Source organism: Mesoplodon mirus (assembly GCF_964341445.2).
Source record: "Mesoplodon mirus genome assembly, chromosome: 4".
Lineage (NCBI taxonomy): Eukaryota > Metazoa > Chordata > Mammalia > Artiodactyla > Ziphiidae > Mesoplodon > Mesoplodon mirus.
This window is the reverse complement of record NC_138979.1, coordinates 60,521,055-60,545,814: the sequence shown is the minus strand read 5'-3', so window position 1 is coordinate 60,545,814 and position 24,760 is coordinate 60,521,055. Positions and strand designations below refer to the sequence as shown.

The 24,760-nt window shown below is 46.8% G+C and overlaps 1 long non-coding RNA gene across 1 annotated transcript in view; it reads left to right on the top strand.

Annotated features, from left to right (window-relative positions):
* The first annotated feature begins 292 nt into the window (after positions 1-292).
* Positions 293-24,760, top strand: part of LOC309803138 — a 41,877-nt gene continuing 17,409 nt past the window's right edge. The window contains exon 1 of the long non-coding RNA XR_014293906.1: positions 293-339. This is a non-coding gene — a long non-coding RNA (uncharacterized lncRNA). The remainder of the gene's footprint in view (positions 340-24,760) is intronic.

The following is a 24,760-nucleotide window of genomic DNA, read 5'->3' as shown; positions in this document are numbered from 1 at the left end:
AGTACCCAGATCTGTGGTCAAGCGTTATTCTGAGTGATTCTGTAGAGGTGTTTTGGATGAGATTAACATTTAAATCGGTGGACTTGGAGTAAAATAGGTTGCCCACCAAAATGTGGGTAGGCTCAACCAGTCGGGTGAAGGCCTGTGCAGAATAAAAAGACAAGTCTTCCCCAAGCAAGAGAGAATTCTCCAGCACACTGCCTTTGGACTTCATCTGCCAATCTCTTCCCAGTTCTACAGCAGACAGCCTTCAGACCTGAACTAGAATATCTGCCCTCCTGGGTCTCCAGCCTGCCAGCCCAGCCTGCAGATTTTGGACTTGCCAGCCTCCAAAATTATGTGAGCCAATTCCTTATAATAAATTTTTCTTTATATACATACACACATCCTGTTGGTTCTATTTCTCTGGAGAATCCTAATACAAAAGCAACTGTTGGCAGTCCCAGGGAGAGGAGAATGAACCTTGCTGAGACCCTAACAGATAGATTTGTGGGATCGTGCAACCACAGGATGACTGCCAGGAGCTCGAGAGAGGAGGAGAGAGGGACGTTTGGAGACCATTGACTGAGGAGTAGAGGGACAATAGACATTTAATGATGCTTCCCTGACTTAATGATATTGATGATGTAATAGATCTCCCCGCTCTTTGAAGCCTTGGTTCTCTGTAAGTCCTTTGGAACTCAAATACCACCCCAGAGAAAGTGGGATGAAATTAATTAACTGAAATTAAGTTTATACTACCCCAGCAGAGCTCCAAAGAGAAATTCAGGCCAGTTTTGAGAATGTTAGAAAAAGTGTCCTTCCTTGTACATTCGTGCTTGTGAATTGGGATTCACAAACACTTCACAAACATTTGCTTTTATTTGTCTACTTTCAAGATACATGTTGGCATTTTGTGGTATGACATGAAATGACTTTTCAGAGATAGAACCTTCATTTGTAACTTTGCCACTCAGTATCAGGGCAGCTGTGTATCAAGGTTTTTACAGTGGCTGGCTATGGGCAGAATGTTTGTGGAACTTACAAAATATAATCTAAGATTGATGTAGAAGAGTAAAAGTCCCCAAATAGCTGTCAAGTTTGAAAAATAAGAGCAAAAAGAGAGAACACAATTTATCAGACAGAAAGATATGATAACATATGGCAAAGCCATGGGTAGTTCCTGTGCAGGAATGGGCAAATAGATATATATGGAAAGAAGAGGGACCCTGGGAGCAGACCCCTGGACATGGGAGCCTGGTGTGCAACAGAGTGCCCCAAACACCTGGGGGAAGAAAAGACTGTTTTTTAGATGGCATGGGAAAAACTTACTCACTCTGTGAAAAAGAAAAGTTGAATGCCTATTTCTTGTCCTATACGAAGGTAAACCCCACTTAGATTTAAGAGCTACATTTGAAAGGTGAAGCTATAAAGTTAACAGGAGAAATCGTTGAAACACATCTTTGCAACTTGATAGCCGAAAACTTCTTAAATGGGACCCTCCAAACGTTTCTTCTTAGGGAGAACAATTAACGCATTTGATGATATCAATATTAAAGATTTTGTTAAATGATCTTCATAGATGATGTTAATAAATAGATGACAGATTGGGAGGTGTTTTTTATGATGTCAAAAATTATTGGGACAAATGGGGAATGTTGAATATGAACCGTAAATCAGACATTAGTAGTGTATAAATGTTAAATTTATTGAGTGGGGGAATTTTATTATGGCTTATGTAGGAGAATGTCCTTGTTCGTAGGAGATTTACACTGAAATATTTATTGAAGCATCTGAATCATTGGTAATCACAGAAAGGAAAAAATAAAGCCAAAATGAGATACACATTACACACATCAAGTTGACAAAAATAAGAAAGCCAGGTTATGCCAAATGTTGGGGAGGCCGTGGGGAACCAGAAACCATGATCTCTATAGTCTAGAGGTCTTAAAGGGCAAGCTGGCAGTGCAGAACGAAACTGGGCATACGTGTACCCTAGCATCTAGCCACCTGCTCTCAAATGCCAGAGAACCTCACTGGGACTGAGATGGTCACCATAGCATTGCTTATCTTAGGGAGGATGTGAAGCCACCTAGGGCCTATCCCCAGGGGATTGGGTCAGGCAAATGAGGTAGACACCTACTAGTCGGGGTCCACTTCCTACCCAAGCCTTATTAGAATCAGAAGCCAGAACTTCTGAAAGACCTGGAGAGAGGGGCCAGAAACAGGAGAATGGGCAGGTGGCAGGGGATCCTGTGGGAAGATTCAGGACTCAGGGGTCTGGAATTAGTTTGAGTTGAGGAAAATAAATGTAATTATATTTTTGCATGTTTAAGTTTATGAGTAGAGCTTTACTCCTGCTATACTGTCATTAGCAGCTGTTAGGTTCCCTAACTCCCCAGGAGCCAAATGGAAAGGTAATGCTTAACCCCAAAGGACTGGATCCATAGTGGTGGAATTTTAGGCAGAGGACAGTCTAATGGGGGGATATTTTTGTATGATGGTAGTGGGAAACCCATGGTGCAGCACACATGAAATTTTATGCATGGCCTAAAAAAGATTTTCAGAAATTCTAGAGCTTCTTTTTCTTAAGCAAAATGTATAATGATGTCCTAAAAATAAATACCCACTGTTTAGATGGATGCTAGCAAGGTCTTAGCAGTGTATGTGAAGGTCTTTTCAGGGAAGAAAAATAGATCAGTGTTCATTTACTGTGTAGAAAAAAAAAAATCCCTCAAGTTTTAAAAGATTAATGTATCAGTTCTTTTTGCAGGTGTTGATTGTTATCTTGTAGTACTCAAAGGAATTTAAATTCCAATGCCTTTGTCTCTCTTGATGTAAAGTAAGGGACTGATATTGAACTTGCTATAACCAAGGGTGAGGACGCAGAGTATCCTCTGTCTAGCATCAAAGGAGTCTTTGCTTGTTGAATTTATGCCGGGACAAAACCTTGGGAAGAGAACTCTCTGAGCAGTGAGCATGTCTGAGAAAAACCGGTTCCAGTTCCCGTCCCCCCCACCCCCGGCCCCGTCCCCCTGAGACCTAGGCCAGGGTGAGAGGGAGAAGTGAACTTGGACTGAGCTGAAACCACGTGTCAGGGCCCTGGGCTAGGCATTCTATGAGGTCTGGTTTGTATTTCTCACACTTCCCCTCATGAAGCAGGCATCGTTCCCACCCAGCTTACAGATAAGAACACTGAGGTCCAGAGGGATTAAAGCAGCTGGCCCGAGGTCACACAGGCATTTCATGAGCATGCCAGGATTCCAACCCCAGGTGGAATTCCTACCACACTGGGCTGCCACGCTCAAACAAAAACTGAAAAATATTCTGAAGCTTTATACCAGGCCTCAACAGGGCTCCAGCTAGTTTGTCTGAGCTTGTCCTAAAGATGTCCCCCACCCTTCTTAAGATGCTTTGGCATTCTGACGCAGTCAGCAGAAAATAGCTGCAGGAGCAATTACTGCCCCAAATTGAATCTGTAAATTTCAGGTCATTCAGATCTCCATTCCATATGCAGACTTTATTAATACCGCAGCTTCAGGTTCAAAATGTCATGTTCACTGAAAAATAGAAAAAAACCCCCAAAACAGTCCATTGTAGCCACTGGGGCTCTTACAGAGCGAGGCTCAGCTGCCAGGGACACTTACCAATAGCCTGAAGAAATGAAGCTGGAGGAAATGCAGTCTGGCTTCCAAACCTTTAATAGGCTACGATTTTGAGGCTCTTTGCCTCTAACCTTTCAAAATTCCTGCTCTGCAGGGAGGAAGAGGCATCAACTAGAGATCAAGGTTGATGAAAAGCTGAATATTCAAACTGACATTCACCAAGAATGATGAGGGAGGGAGCTTTAATGGAATAACAAACGATTCTCCTGAAAGAAAATGTCAGACAGGCAGTTTTTTTTTCTTGGACTTTCTTTCCTCATCATCTCCGGCCCCCCTCCCACAATCCACCCACACACACTTAAATTTTGGCTTATTTAAACTTCAGGAGAGTTGCCAGCCAGGCTGGAAGAAGTGAAATTAGGGCAGTTCCAAAGCCTTGGTTTTCAGACACTAATAAATTAGGTGAATGATAAGGCATTGGTGAAAACCTGCAAAGGGGCCAATTTTAAAGTGATTCTTCCTGCCTGAGTCAGCACTGGCTTTGGTGGGGTCTGGGATCATGGTAGAGAATCTCTCGGGTCATGGGAGTATGCTCTGCATTCTGGCATATTTGGGGATGGAGAGGTAAAATCCCATCCTGAAGTGGATTCAATGTAATTAGGTCCAACAGAACTTTTCTGCTTCCAGATGAAATGTTTGTTTCAAACAGATCAGCTTTGCAAGGATGTCACTGAAAACCCCGACTGTCCTATTAGGAGATAACAAGTCTGTGTGCAGTTAGTCTGTGGCTCATTTGGCTTTGCCTGGTGTTGGACTTTGTGTGATTATGGGGTCCTCCCTTGGGTTTTTTCTCTAAAGAGGGAAATGACTCATGTACTGTGGCCTCGTTATTTACAGGAGAGTGGCAAGATCTCATAAAGAAGGTTCTAAATGTTAATGTTTCAAATTGAGACGGTAAATTTTTGCAGCCAGTTCTATTTACCTATCTATGTTTTTGTTCTGTCATCCCTATCTGTCTATCTGTCTATCTATCTATCTATCTATCTATCTATCTACTTACTCAACTACTTACCTATCATGGTCTAAATGTTTGTGTCACCACCACATTCATATTTTGAAATCCTAACCTCCAAGGATGATGATATTAGGAGGTGGGGCCTTTGGGAGGGGCTTAAGTCTTGAGGGTGGAGCCCTCATGAATGGGATTAGTGCTCCATAAAAGAGGGTCCAGAGACATCCCTAGCTCCTTCCACCTTTCAAACAGTAAAATGGCACCGGCTATGAACCAGGAAAGGGCCCTCACCAGACCATGTTGGTGCCTTGATCTTGGACTTTGCAGCCTCCAAAACTGTGAGAAATAAATTTCTGTTGTTTATAAGTGGTATTTTGTTATAGCAGCCTAAACAGACTAAGACATCATCTTTCTTCTCCTTCTTTTCCTTCTCCCCTATCTATCTATCTAATCATTCAAAAAAATACTGAGCTCCTACTATCTTCCAGGTCATAGGAAAAGCCCAAGACAAGCTTTTTTGAAGACCCCAGGGACCAACACTTGAATAACCTCCCAGAACTTATTAAAAATGCAGATTCCAGGCCCCTCTTCCAGGAATTCTGATTCAGCAGCTACTATTCATTAAGCACTTCCTAGGTACTAGGCAAGGTATGTAATAGCATCTAATCTTTACAGTATCCATTCCAAGGGGGATGATTATTCTTCCGATTTTACAGAGGCAGCTCAGAAAAGTTGAATAGCTTCCCCAAAGTCACATCTATTAAGGGGTAGGATTCTAACCCAGATCCATCTGAACCTAAAATCGGTGCTCTATCCATCATACTGCTCTTAGCTCAAAACACTACCCCAGTTCTGATGCCAGCCCAACAACTGGCAATGTACCCAGTTAGTTAGGCTGATAATGGTTTTCCTTTCAGTGGACTTGATTTGGGTCTTTCTCGGATATTTTCTCTGGTTGGAAGTATTTGGCCCCAAAACCCAGTGTCTGCAGGAGGAAGTCTAAATTCAAGGGTTGGCATTCAAGGCTCTATACAATTTAGCTTCCTCTTATTTTATCCCTTTCAGATCCCTGCACAAACTCTGGGGCCAAGTTGGTCTGCCCTCCATCTTTTGAATGCCAAGAGGTTGTTATAATCGAGGAAGATTCTTTCATCTTTTCCAAGGCCAGCCTTTCCACACACTCTGGATCCTATTTCCTTACCTTCAAGGACTATCCTTTCTTTTCCCTGTGTGATTAATCTCCTCTCTTTCTACAGTATCTCTTCAGCAGGTGAAATGCTCTAAGGTCTCCGGTCTTTAAAAACTCCTCCTTGAGCCTGCATTTCCCTCCAGCGATTGCATCATATCTCTGCTCCTCTTATCAGCCAGACTTCTCAAAAGAGTGTTTTCCAATGCAACACTTCCCATTCATTCTTCTGTCTCCTACTGAAATTGTTCACATCAAAGTCACCAATAACTTTCATGCCAACAAATCCAAAAGCTTTCCTACTCTCACCTTAAACTCCCTGCAGTGTTTGGCATAGTGGGCTACTCCCTTCTTTATTAAATACTTTTTCCCTTTACTTCTGACTCATCTGAGGGTCAACTGCAGATGACAGAATCCACCCTAGCTAGCTTAGGCAGAAAGAGATTTAATAGGGAGAGTCCAGTGCTTATAAAAGCATTGGAAAGGTTGGAGAGGCAGCTGGAGACTGTCACCCTCCACATCTGATCCAGCAGAAACATCTCTGAGAAGAACACTGAAGAACTGGCCTGTCACAGGAGCTGCTGCCTCTGCCATGGCTGGGATGCTGCAACTAGTCCATTTTGCCCCTGCTGTAGTCCATGCCAACTGAAGGAATGCTCCATACCTGCCTCTCAACACTCACAAAGTTAGGGACTCCCAGGACGCTCTGCTACAACTGTTCCAAAAAACCAAATGCCCCCATGGCCATGCTTGCCAGGAGGTGCAACAGATACATGCTATGTCCCATATTCCAAACTGTGAGTTAGTGTACCTGCTTGGAGAAAGCTAGGTCACATGCAGATCCGAGCTGGAGGGGAGCCATGGGTATGATATTCTTTGGCTTCCCATCCTCTTCGTGGGCAGGAAGGCTCATTGCAAGGAGGTGGGAATGAAACTGAATGAGCCACAGCTTCTCTGTGGGAATGAAACTGAATGAGCTACAGCTTCTCTGATACCACCTTCTTCTAATTTTCGTCCTTCCACAGAGTCCAATATTTCTCAGTCTCTCTGTTCAACTGACCTCTATATATCAAAGGGCTTCAGAGCTTGATTCTGGGTCCTCTGCTCTTTCTCTATCCTCTCCCTAGTGATCTCTCCAAGCCCCACAGTTTTTTTTTAAAAAAAAATAATTGATTGATTATTTATTTTTGGCTGTGTTGGGTCTTCGTCTCTGTGTGAGGGCTTTCTCTGGTTGCGGCGAGCGGGGGCCGCTCTTCATCACGGTGCGCGGGCCTCTCACTGTCGTGGCCTCTCCTGTTGCAGAGCACGAGCTCCAGACGCACAGGCTCAGTAGTTGTGGCTCACGGGCCTAGTTGCTCCGCAGCATGTGGGATCTTCCCAGACCAGGGCTCGAACCCGTGTCCCCTGCATTGGCAGGCAGATTCTCAACTACTGCGCCACCAGGGAAGCCCCCCAGCCCCATAACTTTTAATCTCCCATTTTGATGAGTCCCATTTGTGTGTCTCCAGCCCTGTGTCCTTCTTGACCTGAATATATAAGAAGCATATCAAACAGAGCATGCTCCAAACAGAACCCAGGATCTCAGTAAAACACAGTATCATCATCCTACTGCTTTAACCAAAACCCCAGGAGACATCTGGATACCTTGTTTTCTTTTCCTCTCCGTGGTAGATCCTGAGCAAGTGATGTCACTGCATCCTCAAAAAAAACCCCACTGCATCCCAGAGACTTTCCCTGGCTTCCCTATCTAAAGAAGCCTCCTCCCTACCCATTTTTCTCTGTTATATCAACCTACTCCTTAAATTCTCTCTCTTTTTTTTTTTTTTTTTTTTTTTTTTTGCGGTACGTGGGCCTCTCACTGTTGTGGCCTCTCCTGTTGCGGAGCACAGGCACCAGACGCGCAGGCTCAGTGGCCATGGCTCACGGGCCTAGCTGCTCCGCGGCATGTGGGATCTTCCCGGACCGGGACATGAAGCCGTGTCCCCTGCATCGGCAGGTGGACTCTCAACCACTGCGCCACCAGGGAAGCCCTTAAATTCTCTTTTTAATTTATATGTTTACTAATTTGTTGACTGTCTCCCCTTCTAGAATATAAACTTCATGGAGGCAGGGACATCACCTATGTTATTTCCCATTATCCGTCTAATGTTTAGAGCAGGGCCTGGCACATAATTGTTGCTCAATAAATATTTGTCAGATGAACAAGTGAAAGAATAAATGAATGAGGACATGATCACGAAGGCCCCTTCCAGTCTCAAATAGTCAGCCTGCTCAGAATGATCCAAATCTTACCCATTCATTAGTGCTCAGGCCAAGCCCTATCACCTTCAGGAAGTCAAGGATGGGATTCTCTTTCCCTCCTCTGCACCAGTCATTTGACACATGGCACGCATCTGGGTGTCAGCATTCTAACCACGTTGCCCATGTTCTATCTTTTCATCTAGACTCTCTACTCCTTGAGGGCAGGGCAGTTGCCACGACCTAGTAATAGCGTCCAGCATTTACATAGCTGTTCTTGAGCCATGGGAGGTAGACAAACCTTCTCCCTAAGTCTTATAACAATTTCACTAGTACGAGCTAGTTGCTGTCAGATCCCACTTGATAGAGGAGGCCCAGGAAGTTAAATGACTCACACAGGGTCACATATTAAATGACAGATATGAGATTCAAGTCCTGAAGCCCACTTCCTGCCTTACCTTTGGATCTTCTGGGTCCTCAGGTTGGGTTCACAGTAGATGATCCATAAAGATTTGTGAGATTCATGAGTAAGAGTGTGGGGTGGCAGAATGAACACTGTTCTAGAGAGCAGGAGACCCAGTTCATGCTTTGGGTAGCTCTAAGCAGACCCTGCCACTCTCTGGGCCTTGGAGCCCCTTGGCAAAGGGAGTTGTTAGGTTGGATGATTTCTGAAGCCTGCGGATTCATACTCTGGTACCCCAAGCAGCAACTCCTTGGAGAAAAGAATCTTTTCTTTCTCAGCTATATCCCCAGTGCTTGCAACAATACTAGGTACACAGTAGGTGCTCAATAAATACCTGTTGACAAATGAATCCCTCAACCCCTCCCTTCATCTTGGTAGGACAGATGTGATGGAGTGAGGATTCAGCCTTCTCCAAGTTGCAATTAAAGGGAAAACTGACCAGAGGGATATGGTGGTTGGTCTGGCATTGAGTGTGCTGGGTTCCACGTGGTGGTTCAAGATCCAGGAGACTGCTGAGATCTTGGGAAGTGTGGCAGCCTCCAGCCAGACCATATTTCCCTACCTGAATGAGCTGTTACCAAAGGCAGTAAAGATCCTTTGCCATCCTCCGTGTCTCCATTTCTGGTCACTGCACAAGACATCCCTTCCTGGGCTGATGGCTACCAGCTCCGGCTCAACCTGTAATGCTGTCCACTCTAAATGATCTGGCGGAAGCAGCTTGGCATGCTCTCTGGCTTTCATTTTGTGGTCAAGTCCAAAAGCTCCAAATATATGTGACCCTGAGATTATAAAAGAAGATCAAAGGTTTCCTGGCAGGCAGGCCTGAAGGCTGCCTTCTTAAGTCCCTGCATCTGAGTGACCACTAAGGCAGAAGGTGAGAGCAGCCTTCTAATTCAGCCTGCGGTCTGCACACACCCCCAGGCCTTACTCTGGGATTTTGACACCTCCCTTGGGAGCCTGCACCAGGAGGTCCAGCCCTCTGGGAGGCTGGCAAACCACCACAATGGCTTGTCTCCCTGCTGAGGGACACAGAATCAGCCCAAAGGCTGGACAAAGCTCCTAGAGCGGCTCCCGTGGCAAATATCAAGGGGGGAGTTTACAAGCCAGAGAATTCGTAGGGGCCTGGTTGAGCTCTCTGGGAAGACCTGGGCCATCCACCCAGGGGCTCCTCCCTCCTGCCTCTCTCTCCTCCCCATTCACTTTCCCCCCTCTCCCCATCCTTTTCTTCGGCCTTTGACTATGATTTTCTTTGAAGGAAGAAATTATTTTGCCCCAGGAAACTCATTTATAGCAAAATAAGTGAAAGGTCTGGGCATCTTGCCCCACATGGGGCTCGTTTTCAGGTTATTGCCTTAGCGCGCCTTCATCTGGCTCTCTGGAGCTTGGAACCTCTCCCTGCCAACATCACACCTGGTTTCAACTGGAGGGGAAAAGGACTTCAGCTTTTCATCTTCTGGGCCTCTTTGTTATTACTGGAGCCAAGTTTTGGCCTGGGATCAGATAGGCGTGAGGGGTCTGGGAAATGGATCTGGAAAATGTCCCGGAGGCCGGGGAAAAGAAAGCTTCCCAGAGCCTTGGAGCGGCTGTCCCTCCTGGCTGGGGTGGGGCTGACCTGCAGCCAGACCAGCCTGGCGAAAGATGGAGCCTCTGGCCTTAGGGTCGTTCTGATTTTGGATGCACGAGAAAAGACCTTCTTAGGCCTCTTGAGATGAGGAATTTTATGTGATTTGGCTTAAGTGAGAGATGCATAAAGATGTGAAAAAGCAAAAGGGTTAAACTGGGAGAGAACCATATGCTAAATTTCCTGAGTAGAGAGATTGCTTTTTGGGATAGTTTATAGTTTAGTGGTTAATATTTCCTTAAAAGCTGGATTATTTCTATCCCTTATTTATTATTTTTTTAATGTTGCTTTGAGAAAAACCAAATTATCCTTTAGCATGCCTAAGAGGATTTTGTCTATCGTATGTTTCAGGATCTTTATGGTGTGCATATCTAGCAAAAACCATTTCCCATAAAAATACTAAGGGAGGGCATTTCAATGGAATTTTAAGCTTATTTAAAATTAATTGCAGATTCATTTCACTGCACATTCGTTGAGGGTTTTTCTTTTTTCATTATTAATATGAAGAAATGGTGAGAGCTCTGCCAAAAGTCTGAGAGGAGAAAGTGCTGCTGTAAAAGTTTTCTAGAAGCAGCAGGCAGACATCTGCCTAAGGTATGCATTGTTGGGCTAACCAGGCTTTGGCCTGTCTCTGATTAAAGGGAGCCCACGGGCTCGATTGAGAGCCTGACTCGCGGGGCCTCCATCCTGCTTCCTGCTTCCCTCCCATCTCCTCTCCTGCCTGGGCAGCAAACAGCATCACAAAGAGGATACAAATGGCAGGTTCGGGGTCACGAAGAATTCAAAGATGGCAGAAAGCAGAGACTGGATGGAAGAAGAGTGGCATGCCCAAGGGTGCGGGTGAGAGTGGGAAACAGATTCTTCATGGATTGTCACAAGGCAAAAGTCACATTGGCCCCTTAGCTCTGTGCTGAGTGTACCTGGGAACTTGGAAGGGTACCTACCAGCAGAAACAAGTTGGTCATTTGTGTTAGGTAGCCACTCGAAGGTCTCTGTGAGGAGACCATTGTAACTAAATTTAGTTTCCTTGAACTGCTGAGGCCCCAAAGATGTATGCATTGGAATTTGGTCTTGATAAGTCTATGGGTCCTGGAGATGAACAAAAGGCCTTGGTGGGCATCCAATTCACCTGCTTGTTTTACACTGGGAACTTGAATGGGGTGAGGGACTTTCCCAAGGTCGCATTGCTGGCTGGGGAAGAACCAGGGTTAGGACCCTGGCTCCTAATTCCTAGTCAAGTGTGCTCCATTCCACATTGATGCCATGGGAAAATAATCTCTTAAACTGGAGAGCAGAGATACTGGGAGAAACTGGGAAAGGTTGAGGAGAAGGCACGGCCCCTTTCCATGGGGAACTTGCAGTATCGGGGAGTACCCAAGACTGGTCAGGTGAGAAGACTGTGTTTATTTTTTATAAATTTTTAAATTTTAATTTTTCTGCTTTTCCGTGATTGGTTTAGGGACCAGTTTTCTTATTATTAAGCTGTAAAATAAATGGGCAGTTATCACTGTCCAAGATGATTATGTGGACTTGTGAGCGTGTCATTTAGATCTCTCAGTTCTACGGCCGGTGCTGTCATGACCACCACTTTGTAGAAGAGACCAAGGATGTGATCTGAGAGGGTCCACCCCTACTACCATCCTGTGGTTCCTGCCTTACATAAGTCCCCACTCTACCTGGGTGACCACAGAGGCATTTCAGCTCCCCTGGTATCAGTGTCAGCTCAGATCCTGTGTCCAAGATTCCTTGAAAAGTCTTTTCCCTGCACAGTTACCATAGGAACTGACTGCAGGACTCTTTGGGAAGGGATCAGAAAATGGTTTATCATATATATTTGGGATCATAGTACTGGGTCCTTTCTCAAGGAGATCTGGCCTCCTCTTCAATCCATGGGCCGCAGGTCTGTGAGCTGACTTAGATCTGGAAACTGTATGCAGAACCACTGCATTCCAGTGTGACAGCTTCTGCTTGCTAGCTCTTAGTATTTTGTTTTTCAGGGTTTTTTTTGTTGTTGTTGTTATACATGTCAAATAACACCCTAGTTCACTGTCTATCTATCGTGCCCCTCAGAACAGCATGACCAATTAGCAGTCACCAAGATCCCCACAGGTCAAGGTGGCTTGATTGCCACTCCAGCCTTGCTGCCTATTATAGTAATTATATCCACCTTGCTGCTGCTGATTGAATGCTCTCCTTAGCATCAGCCTGTCTGGAATCCTGTCATCTCCACAAGGATTCTAGGGATCCCAGGTCCATGGCAGCATCTGCTACTTTCAACCCTGTCCTGCAGAGAATTGCCCCCACCACCACTGAGCTTCTAAAAGATGCTGGAGAACCCCTTTCCAGTGCCATCTTTATTGCCTTATAATGAGGGGAGGTTCTGGTTGCTTCGAGGAAACAAAGTGAACTCTGTGCTTTCATATAATACATCCATTCTAACATGCCCACCTTCCTGAGAATTCTACCCCTTCCTCAATATCACGCCAAACATTCCAGCATCTCCACCTCCTGGGCCATAGGCCATCAATGAGTCCAGCCTTGAATAAGGCCTCAGCAGTATCTTAGGGCTGGCTCCAAAGCTCTTGCCAAGACACTCACTCTGAGTTATGACATGTTTCCATGTCAATAAATAGAAAAGATATTCAACCTTATCTTTAGCTAACCACAGCGAGCCCAAACTCTCAAGATCCACTCCCACACATGGTCTCATGACTCTTTCAGGTGTTCAGCAGCCAGGTGCTGCCATTCCTCCAATGTGTAAGCAGTTTCCTCCCAGAGGAGGGACTGTTTCTCTTCTTGGGCTGTGCTGAATCCTGACCCTGGTTATTGGCCTGAGGCAACAAGTAATGGTACGGGAAGATCTTGAGAAAGCCAGGAATCATTTTGGGAGATGTCTGTCTCAGGTAAGGTTTATCCATGGTCTTCAGGCCTGGGGAGGCCACTCTTCTCTAGCAAAGAGAAGGGAGCTTCTTCTGCCCTGAGGACTTAGGGCATCTGGGGTTCAACATTCTCAGGCTTGTTCACCCAATGTCATCTCTTCCATATCTCAGGGTCCCACTCTTGCTATGAAGGCTTTGACTTTGATATGGGAAAATTGTCCTCTTGGTAGCATTGCCACATTTACCATTAGATCTGGGACTTGAGTTTTAGCCCAGGAGTCCTTCCTTGTGGGTAAAAGAGATGAGGGTCTCCACAGAGACCCTCACAGTGACTTTCACAGTGAACCTTGAGTTGATTGCTAACTGATCTGGGCCTGTCATTTTCTTTCCCTTCCTTTTCTTTTAAAAAATAGACTTTAATTTTTAGAGAAGTTTTGGAGTCACAGTAAAACTGAGCAGAAAGTACAGATAGTTCCCAGATATCCTCTACACCTACCCCCAGCACACACATAGCTTCCCCCACAATCAATATCCCACACCAGAGTGGTACATTTGTAGAGTACAAAATAAGATAGGTAAAATGAATTTAAATATGTCAAATATCACAATAAATATAAAGTAGCTTAAAATCTCTTGGTAAAAGACAAAGATTTTTAGAGTTATTTCTTAAATATGCAAAATTCAGTTTATGTGCCATCTACAAGAGACATACCGAAAACATAAGGATACACAGAAGCTGAATGTAAAAGCATGGAAAATACTAAACCAAAGAAAAGAAATGGTGTGGTGATATTACTGTCAGACAAAATAGTATTTAAGGAAAACAGTGTAACTCACAGAAGCAGAGTATCACATAATGATAGAACATTCTTCACCAGAAAGATGTAACAATTCCAAGTGACATGAACCACCCCCCACCCAAAAAAATAGGCTTAAAATATATAAGGCAAAAATTGACAGAACTGTAAGGATAAATCCACAAATGTATGATCAAAGTAGATTTTAACATCCCTCTATTATTAACTGATTTTTCTAGTAGATAAAAAATTAACAAAGATATAGAATATTTGAACAACACAAATTTTGACCTAATAGAAAAGTACTGACTTTTGCACACAAAAAGAGAGCACACATTCTTTTCAAATACACATAGAACATTTATGAAAATTAATTATAAGAAAGGCCATGGAGTAAGCCTCATAAATTTCAAAAGGATTATTGTCATACAAACTACATTATCTAATCACAATGTAATTAAGTATTAAATCAACAATCATAATGGCAAGAAACTACAACCCCCCCCCCCATTATTTTGGAAGTTGAAAAAAGAAACCCTTCTCCATAACTCATGGGTTAAAGAAATCATAAATTAGAAAATACTTAAAATTGAACACTAATGAAAATATTACATATCAAAACATGATGATGCAGCCAAAGCAATATGTATAGGGAAGTTTATAGCCTTAAAAATACTTATACTAGAAATGAAGAAAGCCTAAAAATTAATGAGCCAAGCATCAAACTTAAGAAGTTAGAATAAACGCAGAAAGTATAGGAAAGTGATAATAAAGATAAGCAAAGAAAGAGAAAAGAAACATAAACTGGAGGTAATTTTTTTAAATCCCCCAAATAAGTGTTTTGAAAAGATTAATAAACATTTGTCAAGATCCATCAAGAAAAAAGGGCACAGTCTAAGGAATGGAAAAATATCCCCAATATATAAAGGGGTCTCATATCATTCTTAGTTTTTTAAAGATGAGATTTAAAGTTCCTTCTAACTTCATTCTAAGTTCTTCATGGGAAACCTGAGCCCAGAGACTGAGTGTGACTTGCACAGGGACAGAGAGTTGATGGGCCTCTCTGCCATCTGCCTTTTACCTGTCTGATCTTAGCACCAATCTTTTCTTTTATGTGGCCTGACATTTTTCACAGGAGAGTTATTCCTTTGAGTTAGAGGCCATGGCACCTCTTAAAATAGGTGGTTGAGTATTGCAGCGTGTGTATCTCAGGGTTCCCTTCAATCAATTCAACCCACTATGGAGCCCCTACATTGTGTGAAACATGATTGAAAAATAAATGTAGTGAGAGTGAAAAGTTAGTGCTCTTAACCTCTAGTAACAGAATTCAGCTTAGAGAGGAATAATAGCTTTGGAATAATAGCTTGGTAAGCCACTGGGAAAGAAGGTGAGGGTGCTCATAGGAGTCCAAGCCACAGAGGTGACAGTTAAGTTGCTGTGAGTGAGAACGTGGGAGAATTCGGGTTTTGCTCATTCGAGGGCTGGGGAGAGAAGATCAGAGGAGAGGGAAAGAGGGGAGAGGAGGCAAGAGGGTGTGAAGCTGGGGACTACACGAATGGATGTGATCAGAATATGTTCCCTAGGGGTGCGGAGTGGCTGAAGGATTTCTAAGAATGAGGCTTGCTACTCTTTAGTCTGAATAAATGTGAGATGCTACAATGTATCATGTCTGTGTCTTTACTGAAAATATTTTCACTTAACCTAATTCCCACTGTGAAATTGTGAAAATGGAAGGCTGTGGCTTGTCACTTCAGGCTCCAGGATGAAAAAGAAAAATGAGTAGGAGCTGAATTTCAGTGGTGATGATGAGAATGTGAGCCCATTCTCTTGGGTGAGGAAATTGTTTGTATCAGTCATGATTGCATTCAGCTGCAAGTTAGAGAAAACCCTCCAAAGAGGGGTTTAAACAAGGCGTTGGTACAGTGTCTCAAGGTTATCATGGAGGACCCAGGTTCCTTCTATCTTACTGCTCTACTTGTGTGGCTTCGGTCCTCATGGTTGCGTGGTAGCTGATCTCCTGCAGACATCTTGCCCATGTTCCAGGAAAGGAAAAAGGGAAGGAAAAAAGGTCAGATGCATGAATCTGTCCTCTTTTGAAAAGCTGTCCTAGGAGCCCCATCCAGTGACTTCTGCCCGGGGTGTGTCACATGGTCACGCTTAGCTGCAAGAGAGTCTGAGAAGGAGACTATTTCAGTGGGGCATATTGCCTCCCTGAACAAAATCAGGGTTTTGTCATTAAGGAGGGCTCAGAAAATGGCTATTGGGTAGGCAATTAGCTGTGTCCCCCACAAGGCTCATCTAAACTAGAGCTAAATGGGCTGGGAGATCCCAGGAGCCACCTGGATTATTTGGAGATGAATAAGACAGCCTTTGAGGAGTTCACGATTTAGAGGAGGAAGATAGACACCTAACTGGAACAACAAGAACACTGAATGACATTTTAACATCACATGGTTAGAGGAGGTGGTAGAAGTAAGCACAGGGGGCTCTGAGCACAGAGACAAGATAGCTTAGCTGGGGAGGGGGAGAAGGCCCAGAGCAGAAGTTAGTCACATGGCTATGGTGAGGGAAGGGGCCTCTTTGGCAAAGGGGTCCCTGTAAGTGAAGCGGAGGGATGCGGAGTCCTGGTGGTGGTGGGGGTCACAGGCAGGTTCATATAGGGGACTCTCAAGTCTAAGGTGGGAAGGGACAGGACTGACATTGGAGACGGCAGCAGGATCAGACCGTCAAGGGCTCTCTCTGCTAGGGTGTGGATCTTTGCCCGCATCCTCAAGGCTCTTGGAAGCTACTGGAGTGTTGCACAGGGCAGTGACCTGGTCAGAACTGTGTTTTGGTTGACCATTCTAGCAGCCACATTGTGGCGGGCAGGTTGCTCAAGCAGAAGGCAGAGAAGCAGGCAGGATGAAGGGGGAAAGGAGGGCTGTGCAGTGGGAGGGATGGAGAGTAGAGGTGGTCTCTGAAAACTCTCAGATGTAGGGGTAGAGCCCATGCTGCCCCTCCCCAGGTCTGTTGTCCGGGGGATGAGTTTGTGGTGGTGCCCTGTACTAATCCAACCCAGGAGGAGGGTCAGGGAGTGGGATGGGGCTACTCTTTGTTGCGGTGTGCGGGCTTCTCATTGCGGTGGCTTCTCTTGTTGCGGAACACCGGCTCTAGGCGCGTGGGCTTCAGTAGTTGTGGCACACGGGCTCAGTAGTTGTGGCTCGCGGGCTCAATAGTTGGGGCACGTGGGCTTAGCTGCTCTGCGGCATGTGGGATCTTCCCGGACTAGCACTTGAACCCGTGTCACCTGCATTGGCAGGGGGATTCTTACCCACTGTGCCACCAGGGAAGCCCCTGGAAAGAGAACTTTAATCAAGATGTTTAGATATAAACAGAACCTCCCCTTTTTCAAAGTTGAGGAAATTGCCCTGAGAGGGGTAAGTGAATTATCCAAGGTCACAGGACTGTTTACTGAACTCCAGTTTCCTGACTCCTACATCAGTGCTCGCTCAGCTCACGGACTGTGCCTTTCTGTCCATCGTGTTGGCTTGACTGCCACCTTAGAAGGAAGGGGAGTCCTTGTCCTGGGGAGATGGCATTCAGGATTGCCGAGGGGGCTTTGAGGCTTAGCAGCAATTAGATTTGGCTGCACTGGTAAGGGCTGAGGGAGGTTGCAGGGAAGCAGAGGTGTCTCGGGAGGGGAGTGGTGGGCATGGAAGAGGGGTGTGGCGAGACTGGGGGAGAGGAAGCGAGGCACTGCCAAAGACCTAACCTCAATTGCTTGTGGTCCTCCCAGCAGCTCAGGAGGTTGGGTGAGTCCTTCATCTGTGCACGGAGTGGCGCTCACAGGTGACCTAAGTTCAAGTTGTCCAGCTGGCCTCGAACCCAGAACCCCTTGAACCCTGTGCTTGTGAGACCAGCTGCTGTCTTGAGTCCTCACCAAGCCGGTTGGGCCTCTGATGCCCGCTGATCGACCGGACCCTCGGCTAGAAAGGGACCGGCGATCGGTCCGCAGGTGGCGCTGCGCACCCGAGCAAAGACGCAGCGCGGCCTGCGGGGCCTGGGGGTGGGACTCTCTCCTCTGCCGGAGAGCCGCTCGGCCAACCGCAGCGCTTAGGCAGGAATTAGAGGAGAGGGCGCCGGAATGAAAGGGCTCCCAGACTTCAAAGGAATTTCCCAGAATTTCCAGAGCAGCGAGGACCGGCGAGCGCGTTCATGGCCGGAAGTGCAGACCTGGGCACCTCGGCAGGAAGAGGGGGCCGCTGGGGTCTGTGGGCGCGTGGAGCCCCCGCCCCTCCATCCCGGACCACCGCCCCCCCACCCGCTTTTCCGGGTGTGTGGTGGGGAGCGCAGGGCTCTGCCAGGCGCCACCTCCCGCTGACCCGAACCCCCAAGGCCACGTTTCACGCGGAATCTGCCCAGATGACTCTCATCAAAGGCCACAGCCACAAGGGATACCACCTAAGAAAGACTTGCGAACGGGTTTATAGCCATGTTTTGCTGAAAAGCATGCTGCAGGTATCCAGATGGAGTTTGTTTTGCTCGGGGGGTGAGGGTCAAAAGACACGTGGTCCCTCGCTAGCTCTCTAGGGACTCAGCTTTCTCATCTGGTAAGTGAAGGGCTAGGGCTTGGCCTTTGAGCTCCGACCTTCTGAACTTCTGGGGGCGACTTGTTCACAACCCCACCTTCGCCACACAATTGAGATCAGGCCACTCGTTTCAGCAGGAGATTGGGGTCACTTGTGAGTTTTTCTGGAAGTTATTCCAGTTTAGCATAAGGGCGGTAGAGAGGCTCCAATGTCAGGATTTAGCGGGGACAAGATAAAATTCAGACATCTGGTGCGGTGCGGGACCTCAGGGAGGAGGAAAGGGGAATATGGCATGGTGGGTGCTGGCTGGGGACCAACAGAATTAAAAACAACCGAAGGAGGGGCCGTAAAGGCTCTACCCTCTTGCTTGGCCCACCATCCTGAGGTTTCTGGGGGACCCCCAGCTGCAAGCCCCTGAGCCTCCTTGGGACAGTCACCCCATTGTTGTAGTAAATGCTGAGCACTAACCAGGTGGGAGGGGCCATCCTATCACTCACACTCTGCAGTTTCTTGCCCACCCTGAGGTCCAGTGAGTTAGAGCTGAGCTTGGTCATGGCAGCGCCCAGGTCACACAAGGTCAGGAGACTTCGGGAGGACTGAGATAAAGTTGGGACAGTGGAGGCTTGGAGGGCCGGCAGCAGGGTGGGGCTTCCCTCTTATCAGAAGAGCTGAGTCAAGAACCTGGCATCTTCAGGGGCAGTGAGCTTCTGTCTGCTTGGAGGCTAAATCCTCAGACTCTGATGCTCATAATCTTCATTATACATCATTATTATTTCAATTATGATTAGTAGCACCTCCCTTTTATTGGGTGCTTCCTGCAGCATCTACATCAGTCTTCATAACCATCTATGAGGTAGGTAGAGGCTCTTGTTATTCCATTTTGTGGATAAGAAAACTGAGGCTTAGTGCAGAGTTATGTTACCAGCTCCCCCATCCCATGCGCATCTGGACAGCACACCTAGAGCTCATGTTGAGCTGGCAGTAGCCCTGGGAAGTCGGCAGGGCACTGTTGGGCTCCCGTTTATGTAATGGGAAAAGTGTGCACCTGTGAGCCTGCAACCCACTGTAGGTATCAAAGTCAGTGACCTGAAGCCAAGGTGGCAGCCCAGGCCCGGCATCTCCTTGGGTCTCTCTCTGTGGGTCTTCATCCTGCCCAGCTCATCCACATGGGTGTGTTGGGTGTTCAACCCAGGTGGTTGAATTTCAGGCTAGTGGGGTTGGAGGACAGTTTAGTTTTGAAAAAGAAGATGAAGGAGAGGGCCTCTAGCAAGCCCTGGAACTGTAGTGTGGAACGCCAGGCATCATCAAGGTGAGAGTGCGCTGACTATCCACGCTGTCTGTGTGTAGGGCCAATCAGGAGCCCCTGCGGCTTCACCTCAGCATCCATGGCCTTGCATTGGTTTTACCCTCTGACCTGACGTGTCTTACGGAATCTAGCCTGGGCTGTCCTCCAAACTCAGGTGTGATCTGAAGGGACCCAGTATAGAAGCCACAATAATCTAAGACCCCTCCCTCTCCAAGAAGCGAGTGGGATGTGTGCTTGTGGGTGAGAAGCCAGGTCAGCGTGGCCTGATGAAGACATTTGCAGAAACCACTGACTTCCGGTCACCTCATCTTCCCTACTGCCAGCGCGTTAGAAGGAGGTTCCTGTGCTTGAGCTCAGAAATCAGGTTGGGCCCCAGTGCAGGGTTGGAATTCCACCCCAAGGAAAGGCTGAGAGAATCTTCTTTTAAGACCTCAGCTGGGTGTGGTATCAGTTAAGCCGAGCATACACAAGGCTGGAAGCAATTTCTCTGCCCAGCTTCTCACCCATGGCAACTCTTTTCAATCATCCATTTGAACTGTTCCCCAAATGTGGTTCTCACTGTGGAGGGTGGACACTTGCCCCAGCTCCTTCTAAGCTTCAAGACCCCTCCTGACTCTACTATTCTGGGTCTTGACCTGAGTTTTTTGAAGATAGTTTGTTTGGGATTTAATCTTTTAAAAAAATTATATAAAATGTATGTTTATTAAATTAAATAACAAGCTTTCATGACAGGCTAATAACTATGGTAAATTTTAGATACGAATATAAACTATGTTTTGAGATATTTCTAACAACTATCACATGACATGAAAATAATCTGATTTCTATTGGTGCTAGTCACAGGCACTATTAATACTACTTTTTTTTTTAATAATTAAAAAATTGAAGTGTAGTTAATTTACAGTGTTGTGTTAGTTTCAGGTATACAGCAAAGTGATTCAGTTTTATATGTATATATATTTTTTCATATTGTTTTCCATTATAGGTTATTATAACATATGGACTATAGTTCTCTGTGCTATACAGTAGGTCCTAAAAAACAGATATTCTCGGTTTTAGCCCATACTATCCTTAAAAGATGAGGTGTTTTGGATTTTCTACCCTTGTTTAAAGTGTCCACAGGCCAAATCCACCAAGTATAATATATAATACATACAGTGCTCCCATTAGGAAGGGTGAGGCAGATCCCGGGGACCCACCTGGGCAGGTCTCCAGACATGTTGTGAATGAGAAAAGCAAATCGTACGTGGAGGATACAGCTACTCACAGCCACAACAGCAAGCAAGGAAATAAAACTCCCTCCAAAGCAATATTGTGAGCTTGTTTCGGGCACATTATGTGGACGTGTAAATAAATAGAAAGAGGCTAGGATGCATTCTCAGGAAGATGAGGGGTGGTGTCTTTGGGGAGAGGGGAGGGAGGAGGTAGAACGGAGGTTGGTGCACAGGGACTTTGGCCTTATCTGTAATGTTTTAAAGTTTTATGAGAATTAGTTGTCTAATTAAAAATTGATATTTAGGGCTTCCCTGGTGGCGCAGTGGTTGAGCGTCCGCCTGCCGATGCAGGGGACACGGGTTCGTGCCCCGGTCCGGGAGGGGATCCCACATGCCGCGGAGCGGCTGGGCCCATGAGCCATGGCTGCTGAGCCTGCGCGTCCGGAGCCTGTGCTCCGCAACGGGAGAGGCCACAGCAGTGAGAGGCCCGCGTACCAAAAAAAAAAAAAAAAAAAAAAAAAAAAATTGATAGTTAAAAAACTTTGCTCTCTCTGGTGGTGGCTGCAGACTACCTGTTTTAAGCTCCCAGCTGGCATTTTGCACCGCGGGGAGCGGGCTTGTGGGCTTTCCATCCTGGAAACCCAAACACGTGCAGAACACCTTGCATACCAGGCGCTTTACCTGTGTGAGCTCATGTGTCATCAGCCAGCCCTGGGTGCCTGCAGCCCGATCTCTGGAGCCTTTGATCTGGTTCCTCTCAGCTCCTGCCCTTCCAGACTCTGGACCTAATTTCTTCAGCGTCTCCACAGATGGCAGCCCCTGTAGCCGGGCCGTGTTTTGTTGTTCTTCTCTGGCTGCCCTGACAATCGTTCCCTTTCTCTCTCTGTCTCTGCCCCTTCTCTCTTCATCGGCACAGTTCGTGGCTGCCAGTGGGGGAGGACTAGGCAGGGAGGAAGGCGTTTTCAGTTTTGTTTCTAATCTGCTTCCTGAAGCTGCCCCTGGGCTGTATGTTACAGGAATTTCTGGGGGCCCTTCTGGGCTCAGCATGATCCCCCAAAGACCTGATTATTGCACCCTGTTCACTCACTTGTCCTTCAGGTATTTATGGGTCATCTACCATGTGCTTGGAGCTGTACTAATCACAAAGTGTGCTGCTCTGTGGACTTGGAACCCATCCACCTCCTCCCATTCCTGCGGTCACTCCTCCAGCCAATGCTTCCTCATTCTCCCTGACTCATTTCTACTTAAGCTTGAGGTCTTAGGCAGCACTTCTTCCTGGCAGAAGCATCCCTGAACCTGACCCTCCCACCTGAGTTCTCTGCATCTTTCTCTCAGGCCGCTTCTCACACTCTGTGTAATTGTAGCTTAAATTTGTCTGTCTCTCCCACCAGACTCTAATGTCATGAATATAATGTCTTGAATAATCACAATGACAACGCCTACAACAGAGTGAGCTCTTTCTTACCTTAACACAGGCGCCATGCTAAGCATTTTCTGTGCCTCCCACCATCTAATTTTCACCTCCCTTTGAGGTGGGAACCATCATTATCTCCATCTTGGAGGAGGAATTGAGCCCTACATCAAAAATGTGCCACAGTCGGCCAGTTAGTAGATGGTGGAGCCAGGACTCACACCCCAGAGGTCTGAATTCAGAGCCCACACCTCCCCGCACTGGGAAGGGCAGGGCTGTATCTGTCTGATTCACGATTATATCCCTAGCTCCTAACGCAGTGCCTGCCATCTAGAAGGAACTCAATAACTATTTGTTGAATGAATAAATAAATCAAGAGATGTTCGGCGATGGGCAGCAAACATAATCTCGGCTAGGATTAGTTCCCTTTAAATGCAGTGAGGGGAAGCACAGCTACATTATTGAGTCACACCAGAAAGCACTGGCGTACGTAACTAAGACAATCTGAAGACTCTGTAGCCAGGCAGCCCCACTGTGGCTGTCTGCTGGGCTCGGCTGGGCTGCCAGGCCAATGGGATTTGATGAGATGGGGCTGGACACACAGAGACGGTCCTGGAGTCTGGGGTAGGGGCTGGGGACTTCCTGGACCGGGAAAGGAAAAGGGCCGTTTTGGGAGTTTCAGGTTAGCAGAGACCCGATAAGATCTGAAAACAGTACTTACTGTGGGGAGATTGATGGGGAGAAAAACAGTCCATAGGACTCGAATTTATTTTATTCTGTCTAAAGTGGGATTTCTGCTGATGATTTAAATCGGTGGTTCTCAACCAGGATAATTTTGATCCTCAAGGGATATTTGACAATATCTGGGGACATCTTTGGCTCTCACAGCTGGGGGGTGGGGAGCGGTCCTGGCACCTGGTGGGGAGAGACCAGGGATGCTGCTAAACACCCTACCGTGCACAAGACAGCCCCACCAACCCCAACAAGAAATGAACAGGCCCCAAACGTTGTTAGTGCCAAGGCTGAAAAGCCCAGATTTAAATGATGCAATGGGTGAACCCGGGGAGTAAATGACGTGTGTGGACGTGCCTCCTGTGCCGGCCTTGACTCCTAACAACGCAGGCTGTGGCAGGGGAGGGACTAGAGGTGACAGATGCCCTTTCTACTCCCCCACTCTTTCCCCAACCCTGGAAAACATTACCAGGGACTCGGCCCCTCTCTGCGGTTTCCCTCCCCTTCTCCCCATTCCTCACAGTTCTGTTATCGCTCCAGGATCAAAAGTTTGAAACATTTGGTGCCCATATTTGAGAAAAGTGAAGCGGCTGGGTCTCAGATGTGAGCATGCTTGGCTCACTTCCCCCAGGGACTCTGATGTAGGAGTGTTCACACTGCTCATAACTTTGAGGGTCACTACCAGAAGGGAGCGGGATGAGAACGGGATGGGGCGGACATTGGGCACTGTGACGTGCTCTCCCGTGCCCCAGCTTCTGGCAGCCTGACCCCTTCCCCGCGGCCTGTGCATATTCATGCTGTAAGTGTGTCCTGAGCACTTCCTATGTCCCGGACACATTGTCAGGGGCTGTTTGGTTAGCGGGATGCTTCAACCTTCAAGGCGAGTATAGTCTCTTAGGAGAGAATAGGATTCTCTATCTCTTACTCTGTTGTTTCAGGTCCTACGAGAAGCAGACCCCAAGATAGAATTAGATGTGCAAACAGTTTACTGGGGGAAACACCTGTGGAGGATGAGGGACGAGGAGTAGGCAGGGGTGTGACACCTGTGAAAGGAGAGAGGGCAGGAACAGGGATTGGACAGGAAGTGTCTCAGACCGCAGGGCAGCTCTGAGAAGGTGTCATTTGCTGGTTACAGCCCGCATCCTGCATGAATGGTACCAGTACCTACTGTGCCCAGCTACTGGCTCCTTCCCACCCTTGACCCTTGGCATTGCTTCTGTGGCCTTTTCAGACACCTCTGCAGGAACCCTGGACCACTCCTCCTCCTTTCTCAGAAAGCAAGAAAACGACGGAAGCCCAAACTCCTGCCTTGGAGCTGTCCAGGCCCCCAAGTCTGGCTCCACAGCCGCCATCCCTCCTTAGTCCTTTCCCTGCCGCTGGCCCGTCACCCTGCCCAGGTGGCTGGGGTCTGTTGCCCGCTTAACCAGGCTGCTTTCAAAGCCCGCTTTTGCCCATCTGCTCAAGTCATCCTCCTGCCCAGAGTGCCTTTTCTTTTCCTTTAGTCAAAACTAAATCTACCCGTTGCCTGGCCTGAGCCGACTCTCACTCCTCCCAAGATTTCTTCAGCCCCCCACTGGAATTTATGTTTTATTCAGAAGCACTGAGGAGTTCCCTGGTGGTTCAGTGGTTAGGACTCGGCACTTTCACCGCCATGGCCCGGGTTCAATCCGTGGTCTGGGGACTAAGATCCCGCAAGCAGCACGGCACAAAAGGAAAAAAAAAAAAAAAAAAAGCACGGCCATAAATGAA